At 36.8% G+C, this 16,808-nt stretch overlaps 1 long non-coding RNA gene across 2 annotated transcripts; it reads left to right on the top strand.

Annotated features, from left to right (window-relative positions):
* Positions 1-4,489: 4,489 nt before the first annotated feature.
* Positions 4,490-14,422, top strand: LOC123638237. 2 transcript variants are annotated; one of them, XR_006735257.1, is made up of 3 exons: positions 4,490-4,610; positions 9,407-9,447; positions 14,367-14,422. It is a non-coding gene; the product is annotated as an uncharacterized LOC123638237 (long non-coding RNA). The 2 variants fall into 2 exon arrangements; XR_006735258.1 differs by lacking the exon at positions 14,367-14,422 and adding an exon at positions 12,032-12,218.
* The last annotated feature ends 2,386 nt before the right edge of the window (positions 14,423-16,808 follow it).

Genomic DNA, 16,808 nt, shown 5'->3' with positions numbered 1-16,808 from the left:
ACTTTGAGGAAATGGGGTTCAATATAGCTTACAATGTTAATGAAAATTATTGATTTATATTCCCTCCTGATCACTAATTAGAGTTAATGCAACTTAATGACCCAGCTTCTCTCAAAACGACTTATCAAGCTAGAGACACCCTAAGGAGCTGCATATGCTCCTCTGGACACCATGGTAAGGGAGGGTGCACTGCTGGAGAGACTAACGAGTCATGCCCTGAAAACCGGAACCACTGGGCTACAGGGAATTCTGGTTAGCTTGATATGGGAAAGCCTATTTTATTTCAGCCTCTATAATTGTTATTCTGAAAATCATTTCTACCTTATTAAATACACAGATATGAACATATATCTTTATGAAGCTCAATAACTCTTAGCACTCTAAGGAACTTCAAAGAACATCTAGTCCAATCTCTCCTTTACAGGCAAAGAAGCAGAGGCACAGAATGGCTGGGTGAGTTGCTCAGGCTCATGCAGCTGCTTACCGGCCACATCAGGAGTCCTAGATCAAGTCTCCTGATGTTCCCAAATCGAGCTGCTATTTCGATTCTTCTATAAAGACTCCTGATGTTGGAATGACGCTAGTTGCCAATTAGGGATTTGGATTGTGAACATCCAGGAGTTCAGGGCAGACATGATGAGAAACTGAGCTCTGTGTGATATGCCCAGGTTATGACCTAATAATTCTCTAACTATTTTCCTTTTTGTCTTTTTCTCCTATCTGATGAGTCAGGGTAATAAGCTTCTTGTTAATTCAAGCTGTACTCTGTGGTGATGCCCTAATGACCTGAAAGAGTTCATGTGTTCCAAATTCCTTTCCTTGTTGTTGTTTTGGTGACTATCCCTTAAGCACCAATGTCTTCTGCGGGCACGTGTTTCCTACTCTTAACCAGCTCCTCCTCAGAGGGCATCGTCCTGCACCAGGGATCCTGGGGAAGCTTCCATGAGAGTCCTGGGGCAAATGCTGTGGTTGGATGGCTGTGGAGGTGGCGGCTGCCCCCCCCCATAGCAGAGCCTTCTCTCCTCCCCCACCTGCAGGGAGCCTCACTTTGCCTGGCCACAGCCTCAGTAGGTCCCCAACAGATATCCAGCCCTCACCTTCCCCATTATCACTTTGACTCCCTCCTGCCCAACCCTATTACCACCTCTCTGTCATGAGCTAAAGAGAAAACTAAACTGTCATTGCTCTCGCCTTCAAGGCAGCATGACGGGCCTGCCTGGTTTGAAAACTGCTTACTGCAGAAAATGGGGCCAGAGAGGGAAGCAAGTGTGCACAGATAGGGAAGAAAGGAAGAACAACCCTGGTATGCAGTTAGACAGGGGCCCTTGATGGGGACACCACGTGGGGGACAGAGTAATTATTGGGCTAACACTTTACCCAAGAAGTATACACACACACACACACACACACTGCATATGCTTACACGTGAGAGGATTTGTTTAAAACCAGTTCCCATGTTTCTCCATCACATAATCCTAAAACAAAGACCAAAGATGGCATTCCTTGATATCGTCAGCATAGTCTAATACTGGCAAATAGTGAATAGTTACTTCCAAAACTTACAATGACTCTCTTATTATTAGAATGCTATACTTAAAAAATAAAACAAAAGAAAACTTTTTCGTGCACACCGACAAAGCAAAGCACAGAGGCCCGGGGCCATCTGTAAGCACATTCTCCTTCTCAACTGCCTGCCCTTGGGAAATTCTCCTAGTCCTTGTGAGTAAGTTCTCCATAAAATTCTATTTTTTTCTTTTCTTGTCATTCATTAACAGGCTTCATAAGTGGCGCGACAGTCCTCCTAAATTAAGTACTGTATACTTCAGGCTAATTTTATGTTTTTTATCACAATAGCAGGGCAGTATTAGCAGCCTGTTATTTTGTCAGCTTTCTCATTTAGCAAAGCAGCTTCAATTTATTAACAGTGAGGAGTGTGCATGAATCAATATGTTTCATTGGGCAATGTGTCATTTGTTAATCGGATATTGATGAGATTATTGACGCACAGCTAATTAATCTCAAACCCAGTGCTAGCCTTCATATGTTTCCTTAATTATGTCTTTCATCTTAGTCTCCTGGCCACAGCACCCAGACTCGAGACCGCAGACAGTGAGTGAGGTAGGCTGTCAGAGGTTCTTTTCACACATTTACAATCCCTTGGCGGTGAAATTATTTTCGTGGTTGTAAATAGGTATCAGAGAGATATTTAATAAAATTTGGCAGTAGATTGATATTGATTGTTGTGGACTTGCTTCAAATCCAGCAGCCAAGCAATTTTGCCTCAGAAGGAAACTATTAAAAAAGAAAATGCTTAATTAGTGTTCAACAATTGCATGAGTCAGTTGTCATCTGCCCTCTGGAATTTAAAATTTGTTCTTCTGTGGGCATCATGTGTATACCCTCGGTGGAATATTTCAGATCATTTTTGTTTTGTTTTTCACTTAACTCTTCGTTGCCACCTTTGTTAGTCATGCATGGCATATTCATAGGGATAGAAAATTCAGAGAAACTCAAACCCCTGGTAGGTTTTTTACAATTAATTCCACCATGATTAAGTAACATGGTTGCAATTCTACTGCCTACACCTCTAACCATGAACTCAACAACAACAAAAATCTTTATGTTAAAACAGAAGTCCATTTTCCCACTGATTTAAGTCTTCCTGGACTTCTGAGTGACAGTAAAAAGTGCAGGCTCTAGTCCTGTTAATTAGCTCTGTCACCCTTCTGTATGTGCTACTCATTCTGAGTCTTAATTTACTCATCTGTAAAATGGGACCAATGATACCTGACTTGATTAAGTTGCGGGATTGTCATGAAGATATACACATGTGTGAGAACACTTAGGATTTCTAGTATGCTACCTGACTGCTAGACACTTTTTGTTTTGGAACCAGTATTACTTAGAAGAGTTCCAAAGTTTATTTCAACCTGTTTGAGGAATGTAATAGCTTATAATTATATTCAGCTTGTTACTATAATTAGCTGATTATTATATTTCTGTCTATGTATGAATTCCTATTGTGCCAAAAAGAGAGTGAGCTGGTGCCAGGTGATAGGGTTCAGCCTGGGTGCTTCTAACTCATGGTTTTCTCTTATCTAAGACGGAAGAGAAGGACTAGCTCACCCTGAAGCAAGCTTCTTTAGCTCTTCAACAAATCTGATTTGAAACATCATATTCTAGAAGTGTGGATTTTAATAACGAGCCCCTGTTGAAACCAAATAGGTTTCCATGTTTTCAGCAAATAATCAGCGTCCTGAACCCAGACCTGCACTGACAGGCAATGCATGGATTTGCTAGCTAATGTTTCCTCACTGGGGACGTTGGACAATGTCCCCTTTTTCTTCCTAATTTTTGACTACTGTTGAGTCTAACAGGGAACGACTTCATACTTACATGACTGACCAAAAATGTTTCTGCCTCTCCATAGCCTGTGTATACATGGGAGTACCGAGATGATTAAAAATAATTAAAAAGATGAAGATTAAGAAAAAGGAAAAGGAAGAGAATGAGAAAGACATTACTTAATGAAAGCTGATACGAAAATTCCCCTGTCTATAAGACTACATGCAGTAAATATTTAAAGATATTAATGATTTCATTCACAGAGCCAACTTCACTAAACATTGGCCCTTGCAGTGCAACTGCTGACTCTGTATATGAAACTAAATGGATACCAGGACCTGACTCATATGTTCTTCTCTCTGACAGAGACCTGTGTACATAGTAGGTGTTCAATTAAGGTTTTTAAAACCATTTGTACCTATGCGGACATCTGGGAAAACATTGTTATTCAGGAAATGTAATGGTCAGTGTTATTGAAAGCAATCCCAGGATGACTTCAGGCATTTGTTTTACTCCATGTAGTTTATATAGATCAGGGTGAGGAGAGAGATTTCATCAGTAAAGTGTCATGAATACAGCTTTAATATCATTGTATTAACTTGAACTTCCCTGGCACAAGGCCAATCAGATATCCTGCTTCTTAAATGCTAGCGTTTCCTAGGCATTATGGGCATCCTACCGTGACCACCCTTTCCACTGCACACTCCGCAACAGTGACTTTATCCACATCCCAGCTTCAAATACCATCTATATATTATGACACTCAAACCTTATTTCTGGATGAGACTTGTCTATGCAACACCAAACTCATGTTTCCACCTTCCTCTAGAAAATGTCCACTTAGATGTCATGCAAAATCCTTCTCAATCATCCTAAAATCCAATCAATTACCAACTCCTGCCACTTCTGCATTTTAACTCTGTCAAATCTTTCATTTCCTCTCTCGTGGATCAATGCCCTTCGTCTTTCCCCATCATGACCATGCTGTTCTGCCTACACTGCTCACCAGCCAGACCCAGCCTGCTTGTTCTCTGCTATCAGTTTAACATCACGTCCTGTGATAAATATTGCAAAACCCCACCCACAGGTCTGGGCTCTGTATGTACATCGGCACTCTCATATCATCCCATGCTTGTTCTATCACACACCTTTGTAAAGACCTCTGTGTTCACCTAGAGCCTTCTAGCTGCAATCTCCTTGAGAAGAGGGACTACGCACCTCATGTTCACATTCTACCTCCAAGCCTTGCAGAGCTCTCAGAATCTGTAAGTCTTCATAATTATTCATCAAATTAACTTAACTCTACTGAGATGAGCTCTTTATCTTCTCTCCAAATATACGTTCTTCCTCTAATTTTAAGAATCTCCAATAGAAAACAGTCATAGAATGTAATCTGTATACAAAAAGTAGAAGTGTAATCAAACTTCCTTTGATACTGAGAACAGAAATTTTATGGTTAATTCTATTGTAGCTTCAGGTTGTCTACTGCAATTGCCACTTTCTTCTCTCATGGCAGTCATATCCCTCAACTCCAGCCAACAGCAGTATGACCTCTAACACAGTTCAGATCCTTCAGTGAAAGACCCAATTCGCTGTACAGTAGGTGTACCAATTTCCTCAGACTGCTTCATTTCTTTCCTCTGATGACTTCATTTACTTTATGATTGGTAGACTCTGTCTGCCAATCTGGAACTTTGACCTCACTCTCATCCCAAAAACTTTCCTCTTGTCAAGATGTGTTGCCAATCTGTTAACTCCCTCCATGAAAAAATGTAAATATCAGAAACGCCTGGTTTTCCTTCTGCAGATTCACCGGCCATTTGACAGAGAATATAAAACATTAATATGAATATATTCAAGAAAAGTCCCCCTAAATATGCATTGTGGTTCATTCTGTCCCTGGCAAGGACATCAAAGTTTGTCCAATGCAAATCAGACATGTAACTTCACTGCTGAGACTCTGAGTCTGAACTCAAAGAAAAAAAAATCACAGATCTATTACTTCTAAGACTTTCCTAAATCCCAGTGAGATAACCTCCGTAAATAATCTACAAACTCCCCTGCATGCTATTGATCACAGGTCCTAGAAGCAGGCCCTACGGTCCATTCTCAGTAAATACCATGTAAAGAGGCTAAAATTATATGGGAAATCTAGAAATGGTAAATGGTAAAGATGAATCTAGTTCAAATTACAAATGACCTTTCTATTTACCATGATAGAGAGGAAATTATGGCTATGTGTTAGAATCCATACATTCAAGTAAGCAGAAGGAGATAAAGTTTAAATAATGTAGTCAAGTCTTAAACCAGGTTTAGATATACACTTCAAAAAGCAAACTCACTCACCAGGAATGCTTAGCCATCTCCTTCATTTTGGTGTTCAAATATAATCATAATATTGGAAATATTTACAGATTTAGTCTTCTATCTAAAAAAACAAACATAGTACAACAAAACAAAGAAGAGCAAGAACACATATCGTGGGTGCTAGCAATCTAGTTGGCAGCTGCAATGTCTGAGCTAGGCCAATTTAGAATGAAGCAGGTAAATTTTGCAGCTAACTCTTAAAAGATTCCTGAGAAGTCTTTCTCACTGAGAAAGGAAAGACAATTTTGTCTTAAACCAATCCTAGACATCAATATAAGTGAAGACAAATGAAGAATGGTAGGATTTACTTAGAAAAGCACTGTCTAATAGAAACAAAATGTGAGCCACAAATATAACATTAAATTTCCTAGTAGCCAAATTTTTTGAAGTTTTAAAGAAACAGGTAAAAATAATTTTAATAATAAATTTTATTCAACTCAATATATCTAAACTATTTTTCAATATTTCCAAATCATTTACACATGTAATCAGCATTAAAATGTTAATAAGCTATTTAATATTCTTATTTTTACAAAATCTTCAAAAATCAGGTATATGTTTTGCACTTACATCCAAATTAGTTTTCATCAAAAATACTTGAACTGTATCTATTTATTTATTTGTCCCAGCTTTATTGAAATATAACTGACAAATAAAAACTATATATACTTAAGGTGTAAAATGTAATGATTTGAGGTACATATACATTGCAAAATGATTACCACAATCAAATTAATTAACACATCTATCACCATACTTAGTTATAATACCATTGTGTCTATGTGTGTATGTGGTGAGATCACTTAGGATCTACTTTCTTAGCAAATTTCTTAACTACGGTCACCATGCTGTATACTATTAATAGATCCTCAGAACTTATTCATCTTATAACTGAAAGTTTGTACCCTTTGGCCAACATCTCCCCATTTCCTCTACCTCTCAATGAACTATATTTAGATTTCATAAAATTTACAGTTGGAAAAATAAATTCATATAAACAGGTTTTTCCAAACATACTTAAAAGTTTTTTTAATAACTCAATTAAATACCAAAAGATCATTTTTCTATAACTTTTGTATCCACATTAACAAAACTGATTCATCTCTTTTGGAAGAACTTATATGACTTGCATCAGAAGCATAACAATTTCAGAATAATGTCTGTCCAAGTTGAGTAAATTAACTAACTCTTGTGTCAAATCAGTATTATTAACATTGAATCAAAAATACATTGCGTAAACTGAAAAGCAACCTTAAATTTGTCAATACCAACAAAGCATTCTTCAATATTTTTGTAGTGTTTTTACCCAATCTACACAATGCTGTTGACTATAGTTAAAATATTCTGCATATTGATTTATGTTAGGAAAAAAATGTATAAAATCATTGTTATTGACCATGAAATCATTATTATTGATTTCAACATAAATTCCTGTACCTGCCCACTGAGAGCACAAATAAGCCTTTTTTTCTTGGAAAAGCTTGGAACTTCAATTTGGCTCATCTATATGCTGTAAATTTGGTGAGAAAATATAAATCTCACTGCCCTTTTTGCTTTTGATCATTGACTACTAAGCATTCCTTTTATTGAAGTTAACAGTGTAATCTTCTTTGTAAAACTCTTTCACAACTTCACCAATGAGCACTGGTTAAGAACACAAGATCATGAAATTCATTGTCTTCCATTTCTTTCTATAGTTCCACAAACTGGTGATAATTCATGGCACATCTATATGGAATGATTTTAACAACTATATCCATAACATTTTCCATAGAATCTGTTTCAGAGAAGTCTGTGCAAATATTTTCAATATGTAACATACAGTGAAACAAAGAAATAAGGGAAACATCAGTCTCTTGCTTTGATATTCCAGCAAAATTTGATTTTTGATCTAACACAGCTAGAACATTGTTCATCATAATAAAAACTAAAATTTTAATATCTAGGCAAAATTCTTCAATGGGACTAAAATTATGAAAATATTATCCTTTGATAAGACTGAAAATATCAGTTTTTAAAGCCATGAATCAGCAATATTTCTGTATAAATTTAGAAGTCCTTTGAGACACTGAAAGAGCAGCATCTCTTATGTCACACAACTCATCTAAAGCTATTCACAATAGCCAAGACTTGGAATCAACCTAAGTGTTCATCAATGGATAATGGATAAAGTAACTGTGGTTCATATACACAATGGAATATTATATAACCACAAAAAGGAATGAAATCCTCCCATTTGCAACAATGTGGATGGAACTGGAGAACCTTAGATTAAGTGAAATAAGCCAAGTATAGAAAGACAGATCTTGCAAGTTCTCACTCATATGTGGGAGCTAAAGAGAGAGTTGGAACCTATTCTATTCAGTGAAGTATCCCAAGAATGGAAAAACAAGCACCACATGTACTCACCAGCAAATTGGTTTCCCTGATCATCACCTAAATGCACATTTGGGAATGACACCAATTGGGTATCAGACTGAGGTGGGGGATGGGGGGAGGGGATGGGTGTATACCTACATGATGAGTGCGTTGCGCACCTTCTGGGGAATGGTCACACTTGAATGTGTTGACTCAGGGAGATGGGGGGTGGGGGGAGGGGATGGGGGTATAACTACATGATGAGTGCAATGCGCACTGTCTGGGGAATGGACGCGCTTGAAGCTCTGACTTGGGGGGATGGGCAGTACATGGGCAATATATATAACCTGAACTTTTGTACCCCCATAATAAGCTGAAATAAAAAATAAATAAATAAATAAAAATAAATAAACCAACTGATCTCATGGAGACAGAGAATAGTATGATGGTTACCAGATGCTGGGAAGGGTAGTGGGACGGAAGGATACAGTGAGGATGGTGAATGGGTGCAAAAATATCATCAAATAGTTAGAGTGAGCAATATTAAATAGCACAGCAAAGTGACTATAATCAACAAGTTAGGATATACTTTAAAATAACTAAAAGAGTGGAAGTGAAATGTTCCTAACACAAAGAAATGATAAATGCTTGAGGTGATGTATACCCCAATTACCCAGATTTGATTAATTCACATTGTATGCCTGTATCAAAATGTCACATGTACCCTGTAAATATACACAACTATTACGTACCCTTAATAATTTTTAAAAAAATAAAAAGTAGTACTCAAAATTTTTTAAATTTTTAGTAAATTGATCTTTGATAATGCTACGGGCAATTATAATATTTGGTAGCTTAACTGAAGATCGTTTGTTTTGTATAAAATATTGTTTAGTCTGAGCCTCATAATTTTCTGACAAAATTTCCACAACTGACATAAAAACTTCTTTTACTCTTTCCTCAGCTAAAAGTGGGTTAAGGGGGAGGAGTGCGTGACAGAATCCAAGCTGTTTTTAAGTGATCAATGTAAGAAACTCAGATACTGTTAGAAATTTCTTAAAAATAGTTCTTGGGACAGTTAATCTTGCTTTCAGGAACGTAATTTCATTGATACCTTTTGACTGTAGAGAGGAAACTTCTTACCAAATCAGCTATATACCTTCTGAAAATATCTTCTTATATTGTCAACTTTGCCATCTTAAAAATGTGTTTGCACAGCAAACAAGCCAACTTCTCGGATTGGCTCTGCTGCAGCAAGTGGCGATTGCCATTCTGGTGAAGTCTGTAACACACCTTCCTCTAATCTCTCTTTTCTTTTACTGTCCCGGTTTTGCAGCTGTTACAGTTTCTGCATCTTCACTGGATTCTGCGTCAAAGGTATGCCTTTGCTTTGAATTTACAAATGTGTCCATACTTAATTTTAACTGTAATACAGTTTATTATAACATAATTAAAATAACAAGTAGATCAGCGTAATTATCAGCTATGATTTACATCATCACTGTAACTTGTGCTATCTTCATAAAACATTGAAAAAAGCACATTACATTACTTAAGTAAATACGAAAAAAATTCAAACAAAACCGGTCCATTTTCTCAGCTAGATCAGTGACGTATTTCTGTGTTATACTAGCAACAGCCCAGGTACCCAAAATGCTCAACTACAAGACAACAGGAATATCTTATACAATTGAACAGTCAAAAAGGAAAGCAGTCCTACCAAACAAAAACAGTTTGTGCTTTTCTTGTGTGCAGAAAATATTTTGCACTGCTTCAGTTTTCAAAATTAAATTAAAATGAATTACAACTAAATAAAATGTAAAATTTAGTCCCTCAGTCACATTAGCCACATTTCCAGTGCCTAACACTCATAGGTGGCTGGTGGCTACCAGCGTATTAGACAGTGTGGACACAGGTGATTCAAGGTAGAAAGCAGGGAGGGGAGGGGGGAGAGAGGGAGGTAAGGGCAAGTTTTTGCTTTAAACACTAAGAGTAGTTAGATTAAAACAAATTTCTGTACTCAAATACTCATTTAATGCAGACTTGGATAAACCTTAAAATATATATTAATATATGCCATTTCAACAACCACAACTTAAAATAATTGTCAACTATTTTTAAATTACTCATATAACAGTAGGAGCTAATTTATAATATCAACATATTGAACACTGCCAATTTTTCCACAATAAAATTGAAAGTACACATTTTAAACCCATATGAAAGGCCCTAGATCTTAATTCATAATGTCACCAATTAGCCCAATCCTTTGAAGTTTCACAGGAAGTGAAAAGGTAATATGTCCCAAGTGGCACTTATTGTCACTACCCCCACCAAAAAAAATCATCCTGCTGGTTTTTGTGTGTTCTTTATCCCCAGTATCTAGCACAGAGGTGGACACATATTAGGGCCTTCAATAAATAGCTGCTGAATGATTAAATAAATAAATTTACTTGCATTTGTAAGCTGAAGTTCTTAAGCACTTCTACAAGTTGATAAACTCAGGTTTTATACAATATTTTAAGTGTATACAAAAAGTAACCTGTCATTTTAAATTTATAATGGAGGGGAAGGGAATAGCCTATAAAAATAAATTCCATAGTAAGGCAAGAAATCTGATATCAACAATTGCATACCACAGTGTAACTGCAAGCCAATCAGATAGAGTTGTCGAACACCACTACTGTAGACTATATATTGCTACAAAATCAAATCATCACTTTTTTACATATATAGTATTTTACAGAATTGTTTAAAAATAGGTGAGAAGGGATTCTGTGATCTCTGTTTCTGAGACAATTAGTGGTGTTTGTTTACATTTGGTTTACAATTTAAAAACCAAGACTTGATATCATCATTTCATGGAACTGATAATTTCATTCATACTGAGTATCTCCTCAATGTGATGGGTATAACATGCAAGAAAGAAGGGGGAAAGTGTTTCTTTAGAGAGTAATGAAAAATATTTCATTGCCCTGTTCTTTTATGCCCATCTCCACTTGGTCTACAACCAATGAAATCGACATAGGTTAATCTCAAAGAACTGAATTACAAATTGTATTTTTTGGCACATTAAAGTTTCAGTGTGCCTTCAACTATATGAAGTATTAGATTTTCTCCAAACTTCCATGAGGAGGCTAGGGCAGATATAGTTAACCTCATCCATCCAATGAAGAAACCAAGGCCAGCATGTCAGATGACTGGCTTAAGCTGTGGAACTAGAGGGACACAGGTTCAAAGAATCCAGGTTTCTTCCCTCCAAGCCTAACACTCTTTCTACTGGAACCCATTTATAGCAGAGCCTAATATCGACAGATTCTGTAGGGACAAGAGGAGAAATTTTCATCCAAATTAAAGAAATTCGAAGACAAAATGTGAATCTAAGGGAAAAAAAATGGACTTTGAGTTGCTTAATAATATTGTTATGGGCGGGTGAAAAGCACCTTTCTTTCTCAGAAAGAGAAAATCCAAAATAATGCTGTCATCGTCAGCCAGCACTTTGGAACTTTTAAGCATTTAACAATATAGGAAGGAGAGGGAAACATGACATGGCCCAAATGAAATGGTTTCAATTAATGAATTTGGACAAGCCATATTTCCTTAAAGCATTCCATTAACCATGTTTTGTCCCATCGCTTATGTAAAAATATCACATTATATAAGTGCCTACATTTGGACATGTAGATAATTAAAATAGAGGTTTAATGTCCATTTGGTTTTACAAAGTTATGACATTTCCTATACAAAGTCAGGGGCTTATTTCCTCTCTAATTCATTTGATAACTTGCCTTGATGGTAATATGAGTTGTGTGTTTTAAGATATTATTTGGTTAGCCTAGGGGTAATGTAAATTCTAAGATTTAAAAGCTACAACTCTAACGATCTGAATAATAACACACTATATTTATATGTGGCCAACTTAATGCCCTTTATATTTTGTTTTCTCTATACTTTTGACTAGAGCGTTGAGGAAAAAATCCAAAGAAGAGACCTCCAACGAACAATTTTATGTACACAATGTCTGCTACCAGCGCCCTACAAGTTTTTTTTCCCTACATACCACTGGATCCACTCTGTATACTCAACATTTGAAAGTAGTTTTCTATTTTACATTTTCTTAATTCTAATTAAACAAATCTTAATCTTGACTTTAATGGCTGCAATTATGATACTTCATTATGTTAAATGTTAGTTGCAACATAAGAATAAATTGTATAAACAGTTTAGCTGCAATTGCATGGAGTCTAACTGTACATTACTCATTAACAAGATGTGGGTAGCAGCAATTATAACATTTCCTCCTAATGTCCCCATTTATTGAGTCTCAGCAGCAAGCCCCCTTTCACATCGCACACTGATTGACGAGAGCAGCTTTTGTGCTCGTGGAGAACAGGCACTATAACCCGCTGAGTGCCTCCAACTCAGATCGATGAAAGTACACATTAGCTCTTAGCCTCACAGGCCGGAGGTTTTGAAGGTCAAAATAGCCATCAGCATCACTGTAGGGTATGAAAATCATTTCACAAACTGTGAACAAAAACAACACAACTTGCTTTGCAGTTTGATTATTGTTTATAGATACAGCAAGCCAAGAATTAAAGCATAGCCTTGAGGCAGCATAATTATTTACAGCTGAAGACTCATATCATTATTAGCGTTCTCCTAATTGCTTGAAGTTATATCAATGTTAGTTGATTTAACACATTTTTTAATAATATATATGGAAATTGTTTCCTCTGCATATGGAGTGTCAGTTTGACTAGGAGATGGTTTCTTAATTTATCAAGGTTTTTTTTTTCTTCTAATTGTTCTTTTTTTTCTTTGAGAGAAGATTCTCCCTTAGCTGTAAACAGGGAGAAGAGTTGAAGCTTAGCTTCAGTTTATCTACTGTATCGTAATGTTAGCAATACTAGGATCATCTGGTTTTGTTTTCATTAACAATCGAATCCATGAAGCCACAACAACATCTTCAATACGAAAACGAATCAAACTTTCCCCCAGGTGGTTTGTAATCATCTTTTTTTTCTTGGGTACCTAAACTGAAATTTTGTTGTTCAACATTAAGAGCACAGTCATGTAGCTAATAGAAGTCCTTAAGAATCTTGAAGTCATGAAACTTTTCATACGTAGTAAAATCTTGAATCTCAATTAATCAGTCAAGCCTTTTAAATATGCATAAAGAAAATAAAGCTAAATAAGTAGCTATGATATAGATTAAAACTTACAGTAATATTTAAGAAGAAACATTAAGGTGGCATGATTGTGGGTGCAGTTTGGAATTTGTAAGGGTTAAAATGAATACCTATTCTTTTTTATGGTGTTCTTTACCTGGATACGATTTTTTTTCTTTTCCTGTAATATATTTTTTACCTACAGGTGGCGACACTTGTACTGTTTCCTTTTGAAGTGTTGTTCCTGCAGGGGAACAAATGGTCGCTGCTACAAGAAGACAGAGTTTAACTTAAAGACCATGTTGTCAAAGGCTTTCAAGACTAGAAAGGATCTTAGCGACCAAGTAGCCAATTCACTATATCTGAGAGAAATAGGCCCCAAGAGATTAAGCTAAATTCCCAAATCACACAACTATTAATAGTGACAGAGCTGTAAAAACAAACTAGATTCAGAAATAATAAACTGAAACAAACTGTAAAAGTAAAAAATAAACACTTAAGACACTTGCAAAATATCATATAGGACGCTATTTCCACAAATCAGACTTTAAATAGTCCCAAGAAATTATATATATTTAAACCCAAATCCTGACATTCATTTTTTTTTCTTCTTCCTTTACAATAAATGACCCTCCCAAATATTATGATAAAAGAGCTGCGGTCTTTTATTTGAGAAAATGTAGTGTTTATAAAGTGCTTCCCAAAGGAAAATATTAATTTAATGGCTAATATAACTGATCACCACTTGCAACTATAAAGAACTACTGAGAGTATCTGAGAAGATCGCGAACGGGCCCGTTGTTTAGAAGGCGGCAGACACCAGAGGCTTTGATTCGGGGCTACTCAGGTCGCCTGGAGATCTTATGAAATTGAAGCTGTGATTGTTAACCTGCTAAAAGTTACCACATTACTTAACACTTGTGATCTTATCTAAGAGACATATGGTAGAAATATTTCCAAAGATTTCTAAGAACAATTTTGTTTTATCAAAGGGAATATTATTTAACAATTCTCTTTACTTTACGGGCCTTTAGCAAAACTCTCACTGCTGCCTGGAAGAAATAGAAAACCTTAAAATGGTATTTTAGATTAATTTAATTTAGATTTTCTTTGAACAAATTACAGTCTCTATTGCGACCCTGGGCGATTGCTTCTGGAATCCAAAACTGCCTCAGTCCCAGCTGTCCCGTGGATGCCAGCCTGTGAGAATGGAAAGAACACGCGAGGGGCTGGCAAAACGTCGTGACTGCGGGTGACGGGGCAGTGGTGAACCCATCTTCCTTCCTGAGAGTTTAACAATGCCTTCCTGCTCCAGACAGAGATGGTCTTAAACAGAGAAGGTTAAATCAGACAAGGAAAAGTCATTTTACACTGATTTCTTAAAAGTACTCCTTGATATGTATTTTTATCTTTTACATAGTTTTCTTCTTAGTATATTTTGTCTACATTTAGGAAGATGTAGAACAACCAAAATTAATTAGATGAAGAAATAAACAAAAGCAGGAAGGCAAATTAAGTAGTTTTAGTATTCTAAGATACTTCAAGTATTTTCTTCTCAAAGGTATATCTGTATCTTTAATAGATTAGCAAATTAATTTTTCTCTCTTTTGTCTTTTATAGCCACCCAGCTTCATTTTACTTTTTCAAATATTTTTAGTGCTACCTTTCACTTGTGTGAATTATGCATCTCAACTTTAGGTTTGGAGTAAAATAACTGCTTTCTCTTTGCTGTTGCCTGGTGTCTTTGCTTTATATCACTTGATTCATAAGTGGTAAACACATTTACATTTACTATAACATGATACAATAGGTAGATATGGTACAATGTTACCTAATTGTATCACCTATAAGACTCCGCTCTTCCACTAAAATAGTGATCGAGAAAAAATTTTAACTGCAATAATGGTTTGATTGTGGTAACTACTGAGGGATTGAAAAAATTACTATTCCGCAGGTCCAATCTTCCATAAAAATGTCTACTTTTAGGAAACATGGGCGCACCTGAGGTACAAAAAAATTTGTCCTTGCAGTCCGCTTCATGGAATCAAATTCTTAGGACACATAAGATGAATGTTTACTTTTTAAATCGTATTGAAATGACTATCATCAAATAGTGGTTGCAATAAATTCCAGTCTATACCTCATGTTAAAATGAAGACCTGGTTTTCAACTGCCTTTTGCAATTCAGTCCCTCTCTCCTGTTCTCAGCGCTCCCTTTTGAAGGGACCTGAGCCCCAGTGCAGAAGCGGGTGGGGACGCTGAGCTGAGCAGGGTGAGAAGTGCGGGATCTCCTAGGTTACAACATCTGCTGGGCAGATAACATCTGCAGATAATGACAGGGCAGGGGTGAAGGGTAGAAAGGCCACGCTATGCAAGAGTGACGAGCATGGGGGAGGGAGGAAGGCTGTCGCAAGAGTTCTGTCGCATCCCCCATTTCCTACTGAATCTCTAATCGGCGGCCTAGCCATTTAACCTGTGCTTGACACAGAGCGGCACGGTGCCTCCAACAACTGGGTATTTAACTTCTTTTTCACTGGGAGAGAAAAAAGGACACTGATTGCAACGACACTGGATGTTTGAGCTGTTTGATAAGTGATGACTAATATGTCTGCTACTTTTAACAGTTTTTGCTTTCCGCTCCTAACTGGAGCTGTGTGGCACTGAAGTGAGAGAAAGCTAATACGGTAATGGAAACTGCTGTCAGTAGGAACCAGATTAGTCAATCCTTATAGCAAAAGTGAATTTCAGATAACAGCTCAAGCATGACCACTCTGATCACAGCCTCGTGTTTATGTATACAGAGGAACAATGAAGCGGCCTGGCAATTACAGCAAATACATTCCTCAAGCTTTCAGGCGATGCCAAGCTTAAAATTGTGGTCAACTCAAGTGGGAGAAGCAAGATCAACTCGGAATTCACTGTGGCAATTATAATTAAATCGCTTATTTCGTGTGCGTGTGTGTGTGTGTCTCCCTCCATGCTAAATGTATAGCTATTTAAACCACTGTGGATGACTGGAATCCTCTCAGGTAGAATGTTTTCATTTCTGTCCATGGAATCAAACCGTGAAGCGGGAATAACGTGGCAAACTGTCTTAGCCACGCAGGGACATTGCATAAAACCGAACTAACCTTCCCAGAGATTTTGTTTGCTACTTAAAATGTTTGTAAACCTACAATTTACACAAGTTTTTAAAAAAGCAGGATTCATAAACAAACGAGGGAAAAAGTTCAATTTAATAAGTCATAGCTACAAATTAAGACAGCAACAGATACCTTTTTCACCTAATAACTTTAAAAAGCTTAATGATTATGCCCAGTGCTCACAAGGTTGTGGAAAATCAGGTTTAGTTTGTTAATAACAATGGGAAGTATTAGGAGGAATCTCTGGCTGCAAGCTGCCTGGTGTCACATCTTACCTACTGAGTAACCTTGGGCAAGTTACTCAACCTCACAGCACCTCCGTTTCCTCAACAGAAAATGAGAACGCCGTCTCTGTCACTCCATCTACCACTGTGCCATTGTGAGGACTATATAAAAAAATGCAGGTAAAGTATTTATCCGTGTG

This window comes from Lemur catta, chromosome 5 (genome assembly GCF_020740605.2).
Source record: "Lemur catta isolate mLemCat1 chromosome 5, mLemCat1.pri, whole genome shotgun sequence".
Classification (NCBI taxonomy): Eukaryota; Metazoa; Chordata; class Mammalia; order Primates; family Lemuridae; genus Lemur; species Lemur catta.
The sequence above is the reverse complement of the archived record's forward strand: the minus strand, read 5'-3'. Positions and strand labels throughout refer to the sequence as shown.